Below are 20121 nucleotides of genomic sequence, written 5' to 3'. Positions count from 1 at the left end.
GTGGTACAGCGGTATGTCTGCGGACTTACAACGCTAGAAACCGGGTTTCGATACCCGTGGTGGGCAGAGCACAGATAGCTCTTGTGTAGCTTTGTGCATAATTAAAAACAAACAAACTATAACTCAGTCAGAAATGATGAAACTTGGTGGACATATGTAGAATATTATTTCTTATTGCCCTGCCAAAAATTATTCTTGTCCGTTGATAAAGACTGACACACGAACACAGTTACGTATTTTTTTGAGAGCCGAATATGATCAACGCTGCGTGGCGGAGGTATGCGCTCTACTGAGTGCCCTTCTAGTTCAACTGTTGATTTCTATAGAATATCCTACTTCATGTTGGCTAATAAAACGATCAACCATTTTATGTGATTATGCTATTCTAATTATATGAACCAAAATGCTAGTAAACGTATCTACAGATAGTTGCTTATTTCTCAAGTTGAAATCGCAGAAACTGTTTTGTGTTTTTACAAGTATAATGTGAATAAATTAAAAGTATAATGTGTTTGATGAGAAGAAAACCAACAGTTTTTTGTTTTTTTATAAAGGGCTCTGGTGCAGCAACTCGGGTGTATTTCTTAATTAAAGAATTTGAGGATTACTATCAGAAATGAAACATGAGAAAAGTATGAATTTGTTTCTTTTGTGTGTAATGTGATTTTACTGTCTGACATTTCAAGTAACTGTGAGGATCTGTATAAGCAGAGTTGAATACAGGTGCATCATGCGTGTGTTGTTGAATATATGCACCTGACTTTCTTTGAACTTTTTTTAGACTAGAATAACTGAAGCTACGAGATATATATATATATATATATATATAGCACAAGAATCTGTATGTTTATTTGTCTGTCTGTTCGTCCGTCCGTTATCTAATTGCTCCTAGATCGCTGGGCCAATTTCAACCATACTTTGTGAAATGATAGTTTGGAACAAGGGGCATGTTGATGGAGGGTTCACTGCCCCCTCCACCTCAATTATTCAATTATTGTAAGTTAACATTAACTACATTCATAGATAACACCACGTCTTTACACACACACACACAAAACTATTACATTTTCTGTAACACAAAATACACACAGCGTAGGGAGGGGACACAAACGTCTTATATATCTCGGAGAGTGCTCCAGCACTCTCTATGGAGGAGTACAGTAAAAAAAGTGGCCTCCATTGTTGCAATTGTAACATAAACTCAAATGAAATTTCTACTCTAATAGCCACCATAAGGCTGATATGAAGAGCCGTTTCTTGAATTATACCCACTTCCTACTTTGACCCATGAACTTTAAGCTTCAGCCTGTAAGACACTTCTGCGGCCAATGACCGTCAATTAATTAATCATATGAAACACCATGGAAGGACATTAAGAGCTAAGTGTTGAAAGCAGGTAACATAAAATACCCTTACCGTCACTACTTTTTCCGCTACCTCTTCCTACAAAGTTACCCTGACCATCGTACAGTATATACCATGTTTTAAGTATATACATATTGAGTTTTTAAAGCTTATGCAAAACTTTTAGTGAGGTAATAATGAATAGTGTAATAATATATTATAAATAACTTGCGTGAAAGTTTGGATGTTTGTTTTATTTATTATAGCATTCACCCTTACATTTTTCAAGGTCATAAGCCGGACAAAGGACGGATACCTCAGCTTGCATGGAATAAACTTTTATTTTTTTCAAAATTGTACAGCAACAGCAATTTAATCGTATATAAATATTTAATATTTGCTGGGGGAATTAAAATGAATTATCGATATAAATTATTTTGCCCACATTACACATATACACCCAGAGAGAAATATAACGTAGAGGATTTTGTAAATAATTCAACATTATTTCAAACAAATAGTTTCCTCTGTAAAATGGCAGTTATAAAAGACTTGGAAATTTCGAGTGTTGTCGAAAGCTCTTCACTAATGAGATCTACCACACATGCATAAGTCTCAAGATTTTCACTCTCAGTCTCGCGTGTTCAAACTCATGTAGATTAAATATGTTAGTAAAGAAAAACGAACCATTTGTGATTATGATACACAGAAATGGATGATAATTCACTCGTGCCAACATGTATTAAGGTGAATTCTTTAAGAAATTGACAGTTAACTCAACATTTTTAAGATATAAAAACGTTATAATTCACTAGAAAAGCACATGATTAAGGCTTAACAAACTAATTTTTTTTTCAAGTGTTACCCAAAATCTAGCTTACTTCTTGGCGTTTCAGGCAACTTATTGTAAAATAATTTTGATTCCAATTAGGCCTACGTTGTTTCACTTTGGCTTCGTAACTTTAAAAATTCTGGCTTTACTCTAAGCCTAAACGGAAATTGTAAATAGTAGCGCGAAAAGCTTAAATTTTCACACAGTCTATCCAATCAATATTTTGAATTGACGGTCTTTCAAACAGCTTTTGAAGTTTTTTCTAATTATTTTTGTTAGGCTATAGCGTTTTCAAAGATAACTTTTCAAGGAAACCAGTCAAAGAGATTTGTAACGTGTGGCAAAGAATAATTAACAAATATATATATATTACAACAATGTGACATTTACCATTCAATGTCATTATTTTCTCGCGCTTGAAATGTTTATAAGCAGTACCTTTGTTTCATCTGTTCATATGATAGCTGTAGCTGAGCAAATTAAGGTTGAGTTACAACTTGATGTGTTTTTATTTTCCACAAGATACACCATAAAGTTAAATACTTTTGAGGTAAAAAAAATCAAAGGTCACTAACCACAGGCGTTATTTACAACGGTGTAAGGCGTAATCGATAACCTCTATTTAGATATTCCTCACAGATTAACAACCCAAAGTTGAGGTGCCAACCCACGTCAGTTATCACCGTATGAACAATGCCCTTTTTGTGTTAAATTAAAGACGGCGTCTTCTACATTTAAAGTATCTCACGTCCAGTAAACGTTAAATATTAATCATGCGCCAAGTTTGGTAATTCTAGTCGTATCCGTTCTTCAGTTGTCATACTAACACACAAACAAATGGACAGACGGCCCAAAGTGTTGCGTATCTATAGCTCGATTAACGAGATTTTTTTTATCTTTCGTGATACACTGCCTGTTTGTTTCACTACTTAAAACCTGTTATGCCGTGTTAGGAAGTCATATTATATGGGTCAACAAGAAATGTTCAACTTTATCGGAAAAATCTGTGTAGGAGGAATTTTCTCCTTTGTGGCGCTCAAATTGGAGAAACGACTTAACTTTATACCGTTTAGGGTTCGCATGAATAAGTGGCATTTCTTTACTGCTAGTACAAATATTAGTTATTTGGCGAAAATTAGATTTTAATGGCGATGTGAGAGTTTAAATGAAAGGTAAGGTAGGCCTAGATATTTGTATATTTTAGACAATAAAACGAAGTTTTCATTAATAACTCCTGTGAAATAAAGCATGCAACGGTTCAGTGGATGCGTCAGAAACAGGTCTTATGGAACGCTGAGTAGGATTACCGCGTTTTTGTTAGATTTTTTGTAATGGAGGAGGGGCGCATACACATCGTGAGACGATATAGCTGATCAATTAACGCATGCTCCAGTAGTGTTGGTGTCGAAGTTTTGAAAAGTGTCATTCAATTTAACTAACCTAAATCAATCACCCTGTAATAAACGTCATTATATCTTCTGATACCGTGTCAGCATGTTAGAAAACCTTATCAACGCCTGAAGATTTTCACGCGTCAGGCTTATGTTTTCGCTATCATTGAGCCTGCTTTTGTTTGCTCTGGGTCGCAGCCGTGCTTGTTGTTTCCTTAATTTTCTGGAAACTCTGAAAAACAACAACGATTTCTCACGAGCTAAGTATACATTATGTATTCATTCTTTCTATTTTCACAAACCATTATATATTGAAGGAAAGATCTGATGAAAATGATCCATAAATTGAAATATGTGAAAGTTTAAAACGCCTTCAACATGTTACCCACTTTCTTAGTAGTAGTTAAAAATGGAACTTTTTAAAAACTTATCAACGTCGGATCATAGGTAGTTTAAGAGGTCCAGAAGCTACAAAGGTTTTTTTAATAATTTTATGTCTGTTACTTAACCGTGTGAAGTATGCCACTGATGGGGGTTGGTCTCCTCACCATCTGTGTTCTATACAATACCACATCATATCTCCGATAAACAGCGACACATTCATCCGCATTTTTACACTTTATTAATTCACTTGTCTGTTTGTTAGCGAATTCCTCCCATAGTTTTGTAGCTAACAGGACCATATTTGCCGGACGAGCTTGGGGTGGTCCAGAGAATGTGTTTTTATTGATATGACGTAGCCTCCTATCAAGGGGGCTAAATCACGCCATGAAGGTCGTCCAGGCACGATGATTGTGTAGGAGTATCAGGGTAGCTGAACCCGCATCTGGAATCAGATTTTGCATTCCTGACCCACTTTAGGATCCCGGGGCGCCATGCTCATAAGCTAGCGGGATCAAACGTTCGCACACGTGCCCAGATACCATGGGCGGGGGTTTTAACGGGGTTAGTTTCCGAATACAGACCCCACTTGGGGTAATAATAAAAGTAATTGGGGTTAATGGGAGATCTTCGTCAGTACATGGGACGTATGTGAATTTTGGGGAGGCCTTTGAACCCTGCAGGCCAGGTATTTTTTATTTTATTTTTTTTGCTAGTATACATAACATTTATCGTCTCTCTTTATAACATTGTTACTTTTCACGTACGTAGATTAAATACTTTGTTAATTAAGCTTTGTTAGAAACGTGGTTTTTCAGACATTCTGGAGACAGAATAGATAATAAGGGTGGTTAATTTTCTGTTATATGTGGAATGAATATTGCCAAAGTTCAATGAAAACTGAACTAGTAATAGCGGCTAGACGGGAGGGGGAGGGGGGGGTCAAAAGAAGGCTGACCTCACTTGGATTCCCTAGTTCAGCTGGGGACCCTACACTATGGTGTCATTTGCTTGTATGTGACTAGAAATGTTTCACAGTAACTGCCATTTGGGGACCTCTCCCGAGCTTGAATGCTACCGCCCCTGTCTCCCCCTCACATATTTAATAATTGTAGGTTAGTCCCCACTTTTAATATTGTTTCGTTAATCAACGTATATGTATATCTTGTGTTATGTAAGTAGAATATGTAAGTATTTTTAGTGTATTTTTACGTCTGTGTTCGTATCATCCCGCTTATGTAACAGTTCATTCGTTTACCATCAAACTCTTTCCCTTTTCATTTTAAGCAGGATAAGAATGCTGACATATCACAATATTTAGTCGTGTGTGATGTGCATTATCAATTAATGTCATTATAAGTTCCTTTAATTAAAAGACGCTGTAAGACTGGGCTACAATGCGTTGTAAAAGTGTTGTCGTTGTCTTATCTCCAAACCTCAGTTTTTGTATTGCCTGTAACTTTAATTTTGCTTTGTGTGTCGTTTTTCTCTGCCGTTTTCAAATAGGGGAATATAATTACTTTAGATGTAACTCATGACGTACGAATACCCCAACCCTAGTAATTGTTTTATTTATTCTTATGAGTTTATGTTCCTTCCCTTGAGTTTCTCTATGTAACCGTGAATAGAAAGCGAATTTTATTTATATCAGAATTTGATAAATCGTTTTTTTTTAATTATAAAAATGTAAGTAATGATGTGTGTTGGTTTATTAGTGACTGTGTTGCTTAAATGAAATTGAAATACAGGGTAACTAACATATTGTGAAAATAAACCTGTAAACTAGGAGCAAATATGTAGTAAGACAGGTATTTTTTTTTGGGGGGGGGGGCTTTATACGGGAACAGGATTGTTTTAAAAAAGTTAATTGCCAAAGTATATTCATGATATTTAAGAAGTGTTTTTAACATATAGTTATGATGTGTTTATCTTATTTACAAACAAGATTATTCTCAGTTAAGGCAGACAAATAGGTGATTGATATCTAATATAGTGTACGTATTTTGGGAATTTTCTATTTTAATTCACGTACGCGATTTAGCCACAGATATTTTGTACAAATACGAATATGTACATGTCTCTATTTTATTCATATGTTTGAATACAAGTCGCTGTCTTTCTTGTTTATGCCCGTCTTTAATCATATTTTTCTGTGCAATTACCATTACATTTACCTAGTTCTACGTTAGTGTGTACCTCTTGTCTGTTGAGCTTTCCCTTATTCTTTCTATCATCTGTTGTCTATTTTTTTTGCCTTAATTTGTTATTCATCATGCTTCCTTTGTGATATATTCTAGGTTATCAAGTGTTTTATGATAAGAGGAGTTGGAACTCAACGTGCATGGTTCCGCTTTTATATGCTCAGTACTCTTTAACACAGCCCTTCTTCAAACGTTTAAGCTTATTAAGCACGTCTGGCAACGTCGAAAGATAAGCTCATATTTCAAAAGCAAGAAATAAAAACAACAATAAAAGTTAAGAAATACACTTTGCTATACCATAACATTTTGTATAGATTTGATCAAGTTTACAACTGCCACAAATATTGTTAGTTATTGAAAGCTAAATACATATTGGTTTGTTTTTTGTTTTTGGTTGTTTGTTTTCATACACAAAGGTACATAATGGGCTATCTGTGCTGTGCTAACCACGGATATCGAACCCCGGATATTAGCGTTATAAGCCTAAAGATTTCCCGTTGATAAATTCAAACTGATAACAATAAGTTATTAATTAAGTTTAAAATTATTAGATAGAGAGAGGGAGAGAAATCCTTTAACTATTGCGTGAAAATATAAAAATAAAATTACATTTACTAAGCGACTTGTCATCCATACTTGTTTCTGTAATTTACAACAGCTTGAAATTAATGCTTTCTGTAGCGAATGCGTGGTCAATGAAGCAGTGCTATTACGAATTAGTGCACGGAGAGGTATGCACGAGCGACATCTAGTAGTAGAAAATACGTTCAATGAACAGTTAACAAAGTATATAAACAGTGAAAAAGTATGTGATTTATGGCAATGCCCTTTGTATTTAGTTGAGCTGTGGCACTGCGATTATCCCTGTTTTGTTTTACATTTCACTTGCAAGGAAATCTAACTGGAACTTTGATTATAACAGTGTGTGTATTCTTTATATCGGCAACATTGTGGCTGCTTACTAGGGAAGATTGGAAAAAATTATCATTATAACAATGTCTTACAGTCACGATAAATTGTGTTATAATTTAGGATTAAGTTTCATATGTATTTCGGATTCCCAAGTTCTGCTTCTTTTTAGATTATTACAAAAACTTCACACCACTATTTTTCATTATATTTGGAGGGGGAGAGTCTTAAAAATTTCGCACAACAACAACAACAAAAAAAAGAATTAAAAGATTACAAGAGTTCCAGTAATTTGTATTTGCATTGTGAGTAGGGGGTGACGTTTTTGACATTGAAACTAATCGCGCATATGGTGGCGCCAATGTTTGATACAGATAGCCTCTAGAACACCTTTGTTTTTTATTAAGTGCAAAGCTATACAGTGGATATCTGTGTTGTGTCCACAGCGGGTGTCGAAACCCAAGTTTTAGTGTTATACTCCCTCAAACGTGTCTCTGAGCCACAGAGGGACCTAGAACCACTAAAACATTAAAACCTTTTTTAAATTTTCATACATAATATATAGGACAAACCTCATCTAATCCCGGATCATAGATTATTTTTCGTAAGTGCAGTTTTAGATTTCAGTTTCAATACTCAAGTAAATATCAGTTATACTTTAGAAATTATATCGGTACTATTTTGTTATGAGGCTTAACACTTCAATGAGTTCGTCAGGACGGTGATAGCCTTTAATTTCCATGTTGGTTTAAATGTTTTGTTTTGCCTATCAGTAAGTCTGAGGGCTTGTAACGTTAAAACTTAGTCTTCGATACCCAAGGTAGTTAGGACGCTCGACTAGCAATTTGTGGTTCGCAGGTTCGAATCCCCTCACCGAATATGCTAGCCCCTTTTAGCCGTGGGGGTATTGTAATGTATCGTTCAATCCCACTCTTCATTGCTAAAGAGTAGCCCAAGAGTTGGCGGGGGTGGTGTTGATCGTCTATCACTTCACTGCTAGCTAATAAAGCCCTCTGGTGGCTTTGCGCGAAATTAACAAAAACGACGAAACCAATCGATACCCGTTGTGGACACAGCACAGATAGCCCAATTGTTTAGTTATCTTCATAACAACAAATAAACAATAAAAGATGTAAATACTTTAAGATTTGTTCACAAACTTTAATGACAGCTTTACCAGTATCGTTCAGTAGTGGCATGCTTATTAGTCCAAACTGGAAATACTTATTACATTGACAGAACATAGCGGAAAATTACCTTTCATACGCCGACCTATTCCTTTATGACGAACACAGTTTTAATGGGTAAACCTTCACTAAGCGAGGCTTAATCTTTAACTTAAGTATTAGTGTGATTTTTATTAGTGTCAAGCAGAACCCATACTTTTATTTTATAACTAGAATGTGTTTTAAAAAAAGTTATTATATCGAAGAGCTTCACAATATTCTTACAAGTTAGAAAATTAGTTGTTGACAAAAAGAAAATCGCTTAGGGTCATATAAATCTCACCGTAATAGTTAATGTTTAAAGGTGGAAAAATACCCTGTAAAAATCTGGAATTGAATGGTTAACATTCTTAGACTGACATTACAACTTATTTTCATGCGACAGATTTCGCGTCCTTATTTCGAGATTTTCACACAGTAATCGTACATTATACTTTACGTTAGCAAACAGTGAGTTTACAATACACAATAATAACGTATCGTAATACATAACAGTCATGGAAAGAAGGGTTGTGTAAGATACGACCATTAAGTAACTTTAATGTTGTACATGAGTGTGTGTGTGTGCAATTTACATACATGAGCATTAAAAACAACTTCAAAGTTAGCCTTTGACAAACTTGAGTGTGTGTGTGTGTGTGTAATTTACATACACGAGCATTAAAAACAACTTTAAAGTTAGCCTTTGACAAAACTTGAGTGTGTGAGTGTGTGCAATTTACATACAAGAGCATTAAAAACAACTTTAAAACCTGTATGTATTTCAAATAAACTCAGGCTGATTAAACATGCGAAAATAACTGGATATAGGTAACTAAACAAATAATTTGAAGGTAAATACTAGAAACGTAATTACTATTACCCGGCTACAATGTTTTATTGCAACCCATGGCCTTACCATGAACTACAGCTGGAAATTTATAATGAAATCTTATTCTTACGGCTAACAAGTTTGTTCGGGTTTAGTTGAATAACAGTTTTTATAAACGGACGATTACTGAAGCTTATGATGCACAGTTTAATTACATTCGTAGATCTTAGATGAGATTTAATCGTGCCATATCATGTACTCACACTGAAGAGGTGAAAATGAATTCTAAGATCTAGAAAATAATGGAATACTCGTGATAAGGTTATCTTTCAACCTTAATGTGTATTATGTACGTATACTTCACAGAGATTATACTTTATATTGATCCTATACTGAAGTAGTGAGAATAAATTATAAAATTATAATGGAGTACTCATGAGAGCTTTATCTTACAAATATGATATATAGTGTTTATATAAATTTTCCGGGTATGTCTTTATTGAGCCTTTAAAATAATTGCAATTACTTTCTGTACGCTTAATAATAATAATAATACCAGTAAGAGAGTAAAAACTGAGTAATGCACGTGCATACATCACATGAGTGTTGTATAGTAGAAGGCAGCAACTTAACTTTTTCAACGTCATTAAATAATACGAATTAACTGTTTTATGTTATATAATGGAATGCATTAATGCATTTGGAGTACACATACAATCTGCTAGATTGCTAATTTTGTGAAGTTCATAAGGTCCTGTAATGAATGAGCTTTAAAAGTAATATTAGAACAGAATAAGACCAATAATAAGTTTAACCTCATCTCTCGTTCCTAGTCCCCCCCATTTATCCCAGGTGGATCAGCAGTAAGTCTGAGACTAAAAATCAGGTATTGATGAGCACAGCACAGATTGTTCATTTGAGTGAGCTTCTGCTTGACAACAAAATTTACTAGTCTAATACGGGTTTCCAATGTTACATGATCTTAGCACTTCAGGATTTAATCCTAGAATGCTAGCGTTAAAATTTCAGTCATTAATACCAGATGGTATGTGGTCATAGTTGACCCCACGCTGCCGTTCTAGAGTTAATCCGTTTTACGCCATTTTCGACGTAGCGTTTCACTCAAACTTGAGCAATAAGTAATACCGTTTAAAATGTTCTTTTGTGTATGTAAAATTTTCGGTAATTTAGCCTAGGTCTACCATAGTTCTCTGAGATATATTGACAACAGTCAATCAAAACACTACAAAAACGACCTTTAACGACCAGTTTTGTAACATTTATAATCGACAAATATACGTATTATAAAATGCACGTTTCTTTTTTTGCAACTTCTCACAAGAAATCTTTCATAAAATAATGGTATGTTACTACATAAAAATATTTTAGAATGCCACAGTTTGTGGAATTTCATAATACAAGAATTTATAATTTTAATTAAAATTAAGAAAAGTTGCACATTTTGCAAAAACTCGTATTTTTAGCCGCCGCATAGCGGCTCATAGAATAGTTCAGAGTTTTTCAAGTACAAACATTTAGCTCATAGCTCCATCATCTCTTGACCGATTTGAGATCTAATTAGTTTTGGACTCGGGAAGTCAAACCCTTTCGATTGATGTATTTGACTACGCCCAAGGCCTAATTTACTCTAATCCTGCCTAAAATAATTTCAGTTTGAGGGTAGGCTGGTACAGCTCCTGATGAGTAATAAAAATTGAATTGGGTATAAGCGCGCCCTAAACTTGCTATTGCTGGCGCACAAAAATATAGCTAATAAAAAAGGGGGAGTGGAGGTCTTATAGATTAATTTACTCTAATCCTGCCTAAAAGACTTTCAAGTGCCGCGGCTATTGAGGATTCCCTCTTATTTTTATTTTTGAAGATAATATTTCAACATATTAAAAAAGTAAAAATTTAAACTCAACCTTTAATTTCAGGAAAATCGTCGATTCCCCTCTTAAACCCTTGTAAAGTGCTGGTTCCCATTACTACCGACGCCACTTATCCTGTTTCAAAAATAACAGAGGAAAGTATGCCTTAACTGGGCTGGGGCCTAGTCCGTCTTTTACAAATCTTAAACTTGTGTCCTATCGTCCTATTGGCTTCAAAATACAATATAAAGAAATCAGTGGTCTGTATCTCATCGATCCTCGGGTAATCTTGTAAACTTCAATAAGATCACCTCTTACCCTTATTTTGTCAAGAGAAAACAAGTTAAGAGATCTTATCCTATCCCTTAAGATAATTCATTCGTCCCAGGAATCATCTTAATAGCTCTTCCCTAAACCCTTTCCAGTAAGTCAGTATCCTTTCTTAGATAAGGAAATCAAAATTTTACACAGTGTTCCAAGTGAAGTTGTGTAGAGATTCAGAGAGATAATTAACATCTATTGATTTGTAATCAATACGCCTGTAAATACTCGGAGCATTCATTGCTTCAGTTGCTCGAATGACCTTTATTGACCACTGTGTCAACACCCTTTTTCTTCAATTGCGCTGTTGTATTCTCATCTATATTAAACGAGTGATCTAAATTATGATAACACAAATGCGTAACCTTGCACGTAATTATAATTAATTCTGAAATATCCACTATATAGCTAGAAATACCTAAGAATTTAATGTTATCAACAAACTTTGCTAATTTCTTAACACCGCTATCAATATCATTAATGTTAATTATAAAAAGTCACAGATGGCCCTTGAGGTATTTCACTGGTAGCAAGGTTCCAGTTTGACTGGGTTCCGTTAATAACAACCTTTTGCTTTCTTCTATCCAACCGCCCTACAATCCAATTAACTAGTCTTTCCCAACCCCTACTGAAGACGCGATTTTCTTAGCTAATCTTTTGAGTGACACCTTATCAAAAGCTTTTTGAAAATCTCAGTACACGAAACCCATATCACTTCCGCCATCCAGATAACAACACAGGTGCCTAACTTATAGGGCAGAAAAGTTCAAGCTAAGGTTTTTACCCCCCCCCCTTCATCTTTTATGCTCAACATATGGACGTTTTTACTATATTTTGCTTTGGTGTTGACCTTAAAAGGTTTAAAATAAAATAAGAAATATATTCAGAAGAGGAAAGATGGGTCAAATTTATAAAGAATTAAAATAAAATCTCCCCAAATGAACATGCTGGTTTGACCTCAGGTCTGCACTGTAGCTAACAATTACAAACCAAAAAGATCGTAAGAGGATGAAACAAACCGACAGGCGGTTAAGGCGACAAAAGATTAATTAAATATAGGCATGTGTGGTAGTAATTAGTTCGTATTTATTTTTTGATATCTGGTATAAAGTAAGAAAATGATAATTATACCGTTATTAAGAGTTAAGTTAGCAGGTTAAAGTTCCCGCGGTTCCATGAACTGGTTTAACACTATTACTAAATAATCTTTTATTTGTTACCGTTTACTAAACAGTAGCGAATATAGTAAAGGAGTGACATTTCAAAAATCACAGAAACCTGATTTGACTACAGTTATTTCAAAACTTGTACCTTAGTTATTTTCTGATTAGCGTTCAGTTGTCATGTTGAAGCTTGCAATTGCAAGGGGTAATAAATATCAGTGATTTTGACATAATGGGTGTTTTGAACTGCTATTTGTACTTACTTATTACCACCGGTATCTTTGATAAGCTGCATGTTGGAATTGTAGGAACTGTATAGCATTATATACCTAAATCCTCAGTAAGCAAATATTGAACATTTCTTGTTGAAATACTGCCCACATTTATGAGTCTATAATGACTAAATAACTTGACAGAGATCCCTTCCTTCCATTTTCAAATAGGCAAAAACTACCAACTTTCCGATATCTCACGAGAGACTAACTCCCCTGTTATGTGGTTCATATTAAACTATAGCACGTACTTAAATTCAATCATTAAGACTAATGTTGGACAGGTACTTCTAGGTAAGTATATTCATGGAAATACTTTAGCAGCGATCACGTTATTAATTAAATGTAAATCTGTGTACAAACAATCTATGAATAGCTTCAATTCAAATACACTAGTAAAATATTTAAGACAAAATTTGAAGAGAAAAAGCCGATACGTGAAAATAGGATCCAGTTTTCTCTCCCTCCCTCTATGTTTAAAGGACCCTCTACAGGTGGCCTCATAATCAAGATACAGCAAATCATTGTACGTAGAAAACAAATACAGAAATTACACAAGAAAAACATTTAAAATGCCTACAATTGCGAATTACAAAAATTATTGAAAACACTAAAAGAAAACGTTAAGGATATAATAAAAGACAATTAATAATATAACCTATTGAGTAAGCATGAATAAAATGAGAACAAATCGTGATATTATTATTATTAGTTAAATATCTTGAAAAATCAACACTGATTTCCTCTTGAAGTTGAGCTTTATAAAAATATAATAAGTTAAAAAATTATTTGCCAAAAGCAATCTTCGAATGTTCATTATAGAATACCCAGCCATAGTAATAAAAAAACAAAAACATACGTTGTAAACGTCGATCTTAACTTGATATTAACCATCAAACAAAACCCTGTATAATAATCCGTATTTTGTGATTAACAGACTACACGTTGAATACTAAAGGCACTTATATCGAGCTCCCTAGTGGCACAGTGGTATTTCTGCGGACGTGGGGCGTTATAATGTAACGGTCAATCCCGCTATTCGTTGGTAAAAGAGTAGCCCAAGAGTTGGCGATGGGTGGTGATGACTAGCTGCCTTCCTTATAGTCTTACACTGCTAAATTAGGGACGGCTAGCGTAGATAGCACTCGTGTAGCTTTGCGCAAAATTCAAAACAAACAAATTTCTGCGGACAACGCTAGAAACCGGGTTTCGATATTCGTGGTGGGCAGAGCACAGACAGCCCATTGTGTAGCTTTGTGCTTAACTTGAAACAAAACAAACTTAATATCGAAAACTATCGTGCATAATGGCTGAGCCATTGGGGAACGGCAATACAAATGTCTGTTTCAACCTACTTGCTATATAATGTAAATAAACGGGTACCACATCTTTATATATGGAAAAGTTTATTATTCGCCATAAGAACATTATGATAAAACAAATAATCGGCAAAAATAAAACTTTTAAATGGGTGGTAAGTATATTTAAATAAAACTTTCCAGTGGATATTAGTTAAAACATCTGCTGTACCACTGAACTAACCAAGGATATTACAAAATACTAAACTCGCAGTCCCTGTCTACTAACAAAACATTAACATCATATTAGCCCCCCCCCCCAGTGGCATAGCGCTAAGTCTGAGGACTTATAACGCTGGAAACCGGGTTTCGATACCCGTGGTGGGCATAGCACAGATAACTCATTGTGTAGCATTGTACTTAACTACAAACAAACGAAAAGCATCGCATTATTTTTGCAATAATAAATTCAACCATGGTTTTGTCTACATAGTTATATAACAAGTTTAAAAGTGAATTGCCATGTAAGTTAATTCAACAATGAAAGTGGATCATTAAACACCTAAATTTACAATGCATCATAACACAAGGCTATTCTACATTCAATCGCATTATATGACTTTAACAATGTTAATTAAACAGATGTGTGTACGTGATAAAAAATTAATTTAACAAAAAATCACTACTCATGTAAATTGAACAGTGAATCACCACACGCACGTGTAAATGTAATAGTTAAATCAACAGAATCATTCCTTACTCGGGTAAATAGTGCACCGCAACACACGTAAATTGAACAGCAGATCAGTAGCCAAATAAATCAACAGAATCTCTTTGTACATGTGAATTCCATGGAGATTTACCGCGGTGGATCAGTTGAAGTCCGACAGTTACTTTAACTCTAGTGCATTTGACAGTGCATCGACTAACAAGCGTATTTTCTGTAGTTGCATCAGTGCGACCTTGATCAGTGGATAGTTTTTGTTTTGTTTTTTCGCCATAATTTTTAATATAAGAGTATAGTTGTTGGTTGTTTCTTGCTGGCTTTGTAGGGAAAATAACCAGTTTTCACGTAACAAAAACAACAACAACAAAAACGCCTTAATTCTTTCTGTTAAAAAATGACTTGTACTTTAAAATTTCCGATAAATTTGGGAAGTTTAGTCACAGGTCAGCGAATTTGAATTACGTAAGCAGGTGGAAGCGGAGGAGAAATCAGATTATTCATACCCTTTGGTTAACTGAAGAACTGAGATTTTTTTTTTATTTCTGAGTTTGCGGGTGAAAGTATGCCACTGTCAACACGAACGAAATGGGACAAATATGTATGTTACTGTGTATTCAGTTCAAGATCAAGCCGATCGAAGAGGATTGTGGGTCTTTATTCTTGCGTAGAAACGTTACGTCACTGTGTGATAATTAACGCTCTGGCTCGCTTCTCACAGCTATTCTGGAATGCGGGTGACCTAAATCTTGCTGCTACTCGTATTAGAGTACGTGTCTTTTAGTTTTAATATTAAATTAAAATTGTATGAAAAAAGTATCCATGCTTTCGAATATTGAGTTTACAGTACGTAAACATATACTGCATAGAAGCGTGTCACCACATGCAAGTTAAATTTTAAACCATTATTTGACAAAAGTATGCATGTATGTATTCGCCTATAACTTTCGAACTGCTGGACCGATTGTCACCAAACCTAGCTTATCCCCTTAGGCTTCCCAGGGGAGTGGCATATGGGGTCTATATCACGCCAGAATACTCCGTCTTCCCCGTGTGTTGAATGGGTACCTAAGTTGGATATTTATATCAAAAACATGAGAAGCTTAGTGTAATAGTAATTGTTAACAGATTTGCATTTGGTTACTGTTCGTGTAATTGTTTACACTTGAAACTTACGTGTAAACTCATTCAAATTATGTGACATGAAGTTTTGGTTTAGGGAAACACTTGTAGTCGAGTGCCAAAAGAAAATAAAGTACTAGCATTTGTTAATATCTATAATAAATATATTCATTTATGTTACACGAGCTTGTAGTGTTGGTAAAAATTAGGAGTTGATGAAGAATATTCCATGATGTTCTACATTTTTTTTTGCATGTGCCAGGATCGAACTTAGTATTTCTCACATACCAAGCGAGTGCTGTATCAAATGAGAGTTGATCTCGTAGCCTTAAGTTAGTAAAATCTTTTTTCATTGACTAAACTTCCCTGCCTTCCCTCCCTCCCATGGTCTAATCTCATGGTCGTGCGGCAACCACTAGCTGGACACAATATATATTTTTTCTTTGGTGTTCTAACTTTATTTTTGTGTAGCCGAGATCTCTCACACTTTAAACGAGGGGCCGTTATACAGACCTTATGGTCCTGGAAAACTAAGATCTGGAAAATTAGACTTTGGCAGAACTTTTTCTTTGAGTTTACGGGTTCTAGTTGGACCAGTCTTCCATTACAGAATTATGTAAATATTTGTTGTGTTCTACAAAATAATCCAGTTCGAAACTAAGAAGTAGAAAAAGAAGTGTGATGTGTACATGAATTTCTTTATGGTGGACGTGAATATTTTAGAAGCTCTAAAGTACGAGTTAAGTATGTGTTCCAACCATGAGGGTATTTTGTAACGTTTGAAATATAAGCTTTATTTTTTTGCTGAAGTGAAATGTTATGAGAAAAGTAGATAAAATATTAAAATGCATACCGTTTGAAATTATCGTATTTATTTATAAAAAAGTCAAGTGTGAATTATGGATATTTTATGGTGATTGTGTAACATATATTTTTCTGCAAAGTTTTCTTTGTAGTTAAGCACAAAGCTGCACAATAGGCTATATCTGTGCTCTGCCCACCACGGGTATTGAAACCCGGTTTCTAGCATTGTAAGTCCGCAGACATTCCGCTGAGCCACTTTCCGCTTCTGCAAAGTATACGATAAAGATACATGCGTTTAATACATTCTGAATTCAAAACTGTTTTATGAAGAGATGTATGAATGTTTTTTCTACCACGTGTTAAGACAGGTTGGAGAATAATACTTTGCTTTCTCCACACACACTTGCCCATTTCTTCAAGTTCTACCAGCTGAAAGTACAGTTATTGTTGCACAGTTTCCTTATTACACTGTCGTATCTACAGAAATAATTAAAACAGCATTTGGAAAACATTGGGAAAAAAGATCACCTGTTTTAACCAGTCGCACCAATTTACGGTAGTGTTTGTCTACCTGTCACTCAGTAACACTAAAATTATGTGTTGCAATTTTTAATGTCGTGACGTCAGTGAAAATGTGCGCATGCCATGAATCACGAGAAGAATAATGCACTCTGTATGCTACAATACACCATGACATATGAACTTGAAAAGCAAGAAAAACAAATTTTTATTCTTAATTTTGGTTTTATTTATTTTTGAAACGGAACACTTTCGGGGACCCTGCGGAAGTACATCTAATTTTATGTGCTAACTTATTTGTTCGTTTAAAAAAAACATCACTCCAACTTGTTTGTTTATGAGAAACGTCTCTCCCGTAAATGACCAAAGGGTGAAAGTGATACAGTTAAAAAATGCTGGTTTTGAATTAGAAAGGACATGTTTTGTACTAAGGTATCTGAACCTGTTTGTTAATTCACGTTGTACCTATAACACTAGCTCTCCTTCACGCACAAAGCCAAGCATGTGTATCCTTAACACACTGTTTTCATGCATGAATATACAAATATAAAGATAGTTCAGTAAATCTAGAAAATTATGTTTAACTAAGGATGCATGTGTATATAATAATGTTCTTTTTTTATTTATTGAGTATAACCATGATAAATACAGACGTCCTATTTACTATTACTAATATTGTACGTGAAAATGCAAGTAAAATGATGTTCACGTCATACAACTTGTATATACTATTTCATGTTTTAAGTGCACATCATACAACATTTAATTTCCAACTAATATGGTAAAAGTATACATGTGATACAACATATGAATACCAGTTGATATGTGGAATAGGTATATTTGTCATAGCATAAAATACACGTATAGAACGATAAATGTGCAAATAAAAACATAAAATACACGTATAGAACGATAAATGTGCAAATAAAAACATAAAATACACGTATAGAACAATAAATGTGCAAATAAAAATACGTAATTAAATCTTTTACCGAGTAATAAAGAACTTATTAATCACAATCGAGATCAATTATTAGTAAAGACTATGGTTTGAGAGTTTAAAAGTGTACCAAAGTTAATTTTACTGGTATCACTATTGATACCAAGTCTTCTCGATTCAAGGGTGAATAATTAACGAGTAACACACTAAACTGACATTAAAAGTAGTGTCCTGCCATTTTTACGGTAAATCTGACAAGTATGTGTTAAAGAAGAACACAAATTTTCAGATGAACACCTAGGTGACATAAAGAGAACTTTCATGACGAATTTTGTGGATTTTATTAAAATTTTTATTTGTATCTCGCGATTATTAAGCCTAATTTGACTGAATGCTTTGATGTAGTAGAGTCTAACAACCAGCTAACGATAAGAATTGGTATAAGCTGGTGCTTAGCTCTCGTTACATCTGAATCGACTTCTAGAATATAAAGTATTTCTTCCTTTCGGGTTATAAACTCTTTCCTTTAGTCTCTCCTTAATTATCGCTCTCCTTCGGTAGTGTACGGCGGACTATGATTGGGCAATACTTACCCCAGTTAGTAGGTCAATACTCCACAGGCACGCGCATTGCCTGACATAGACCCACTACTTCTAGACGGTATCTAGAGGTTAGTGAGCAGTTTGTATGTGTCGTAGCGAAAGATACTTTCTCTGATTTGTGGTTGATTCTGAAGGTTTTCCACGTGAAGCTATTTAAAATCTGTGGCCAACCTAACACCCCTTTGTAATTAATGTGTGGCGACAGCACCATGTTTTATATTTTTCCGTGTCGTTGTGTTGAAAGAAATTGAATGATTTAAAATATAATTTAGAGGAAGTGGGTTTTTTCTTTTTCGTTATAAAATGTATTCCACAGCGTGTACCATAATGACCTCTCCGCCACTAATGGACCCAACGGCTTGTTTTTTCTCAGCAGCTAGCAACATGTTAAGCAGTCCGGCCTCCTCCCAGGAATTCCACGAACCGCCGGACACTAAGGAGGGGTTGGAGGAATTATGCCCGGTGTGTGGGGACAAGGTGTCTGGCTACCATTACGGCTTACTCACGTGTGAATCATGTAAAGGGTTCTTCAAACGTACAGTACAGAACAAAAAAGTGTACACATGTGTAGCAGACAGGAACTGTCACATAGACAAAAGCCAGAGGAAACGTTGTCCGTACTGCCGCTTCCAAAAGTGTCTGGACGTTGGGATGAAGCTAGAAGGTAAGTTTTTATAATTAGAAATTTACGAAACATTAGTGCATTGGCGAACTGGAAAACCACTTGAGTGGCCGTGAAATGTTGTGGGACCCATGCTCAGGTGGAAGAGATTACTTTTCCAATATATTTAAATATAGTACAGTAGGACTCTTGTAAGTAATGTTAAGACAAAAATGTGTATGTATTTACCAGTTGTATTTTTTCTGCGACCCATCTGTCGGTTGCAACTTAAAGTTTAGGAACCGCTGGTACACCAGGCAGTCTATTCTTATGTGTTACGTCTAGTATTATCAACGTAAGTCGGTGTTCCTTACATGTTCTGACATGTTTATCTTCGTAAAAAAAAAAAAAAAAAAGTTGATTTGAATTACAGTAATCTTTTCGTGTACGCTGTGACGGATTTATTATTATATTATTTTAATTGTTTGTTTATTTTGAATTTCGCACAAAGCTACACGAGGGCTATCCGCGCTAGCCGACCCTAATTTAGCAGTGTAATACTAGAGGGAAGGCAACTAGTCATCACCACCCACCGCCAACTCTTGGACTACTCTTTTACCAACGAATAGTGGGATTGACCGTCACATTATAACGCCCCCACGGCTGAAAGGGCGAGCATGTTTGGTGTGACGGGGATTCGAACCCGCGACCCGCAGATTGCGAGTCGAGCGCCTTAACCACCTGGCCATGCCGAGCCATTTATTTTAATATCAACGTTTGTTTAGATTA

At 35.1% G+C, this 20121-nt stretch overlaps 1 pseudogene; it reads left to right on the top strand.

The window, feature by feature from the left end:
- Positions 1-20121, top strand: part of LOC106468102 — a 106439-nt pseudogene that overhangs the window by 47388 nt on the left and 38930 nt on the right.

The sequence above is a fragment of the Limulus polyphemus genome, unplaced genomic scaffold (genome assembly GCF_000517525.1).
Source record: "Limulus polyphemus unplaced genomic scaffold, Limulus_polyphemus-2.1.2 Scaffold85, whole genome shotgun sequence".
Taxonomy (NCBI): Eukaryota; Metazoa; Arthropoda; class Merostomata; order Xiphosura; family Limulidae; genus Limulus; species Limulus polyphemus.
Note: the sequence above shows the minus strand (reverse complement) of the source record. Positions and strands in the feature narration are given on the sequence as shown.